This window comes from Adiantum capillus-veneris, chromosome 8, assembly GCF_014529385.1.
Source record: "Adiantum capillus-veneris isolate H3 chromosome 8, ASM1452938v2, whole genome shotgun sequence".
NCBI lineage: Eukaryota > Viridiplantae > Streptophyta > Polypodiopsida > Polypodiales > Pteridaceae > Adiantum > Adiantum capillus-veneris.
This window is the reverse complement of record NC_140938.1, coordinates 4,841,354-4,842,787: the sequence shown is the minus strand read 5'-3', so window position 1 is coordinate 4,842,787 and position 1,434 is coordinate 4,841,354. Positions and strand designations below refer to the sequence as shown.

Genomic DNA, 1,434 nt, shown 5'->3' with positions numbered 1-1,434 from the left:
GGCGTCAATTTTTGGGGATACACAAGACGCAAGAAGAAGAGTTTCTATTGGCTTTGAAGTCTTAGAATGAGTAGGTACACCTAATTTCAAAATTAGTAGAGACACTGTCTTTGATTTTTTAATCATTAAGCACTAATCTTCATTGAAAAAATATGTGATATTTTATAGATTGGTGTGCACAATTGTAACTCCTATGCTATCACATGAAATATTTATGTTTCAAAGATTTTGATTGGCTCACAAAACTTTAATATTAGAGTATCTCGGTGAGGATCGAAGGAAGTGGGCTTCAATGGAATTTAACTTAAAGGGACGTATAAGAGAGCAATGGTACAATGCTCCTACTACTATTCTAGGACAACTTGTATGGAAGGTAATGCTAAGTTTCTTTTATAAAAAAAACCAAATCTTTAAGTAGCAAGCTACAATTGTCAATGAGCATAGATTTTTTCAATTTGCAAACCTCTTTTGATAGTGCATTGAAGCTACCTATAGCTTCCATTGATAGACATAGCATGGGCTTGGAGGAGGATGCTATAGAATGTTAGAAGACAAAAGAAATGATGGAGGAAACATTTAGACACAAAGCATACAAAATGCTCCATTGAAAATCCAAGTAATGGAGATGGATTATTTTAGCTCATCTAAAACTATGATTGGTCCAAGAAGGGTATGGTTTCTCTAACGAATAAAAAGCTCTACAATGTGTCCCCTCTTGTGTTTGAGCAAAGAGGTATGCCAAAATAGATACAATGCTCAAATTCTTATATTCATTCAAAATTTTGCATCATTTTATTATGATATTGTTTCTATAAATAGAAAGATGGAGGTGTTACATATGCTTATGATGAGGAAGGTGAGGATGAGGCAACTATAGAGATGTTTGGGAATTTCAAAAAGAAAGGAAATCTATTGGGAGGAGCTCATAGATGAGGCTGAGACCACTGTGCATGGACTTTCAATATATGATGATGTGCCTATAGATGGATTTTCAAAGTGGATGAAAGAGAAACAAACAATGCATGTATGGTGGAGTTTCCATGAAGTGTGGAAAGATATTTCCAAAATAAAGGAGGGAGAAAAGAAACTTGGTGTTATGTGATTTCTTTCATGAGAGTGTACCAAAAAGTATTTTTCATCCACAAAAACCACTAATTCCAATGGGTGGTGATGATTGTTCTAGAATCGACCTTACAAGGAAGTCTCTTAAAGAAATGGATGAGGATGGGATTTAAATCAAAATCACCATTAAGGATAAGTTTCCTATTTTCTAGAGTAGACGGTTGGCTAGAAAAACTTAAGGGACAAACATTTCACTAAAATTAACCTTAAATTTGGGTACCACCAAGTCAAAAGTGTTTGAAGAAGGTGTTCATAAAATTTATAGGCACAATGAGTTTCTTGTTATGCCGTCTAGTTTTAACAATGCACCAT

The 1,434-nt window shown here is 34.3% G+C and overlaps 1 pseudogene; it reads left to right on the top strand.

Annotated features, from left to right (window-relative positions):
* Window positions 1–434: 434 nt before the first annotated feature.
* LOC147451609 (uncharacterized) lies at window positions 435–1,102 on the top strand (annotated as a pseudogene).
* Window positions 1,103–1,434: the final 332 nt, after the last annotated feature.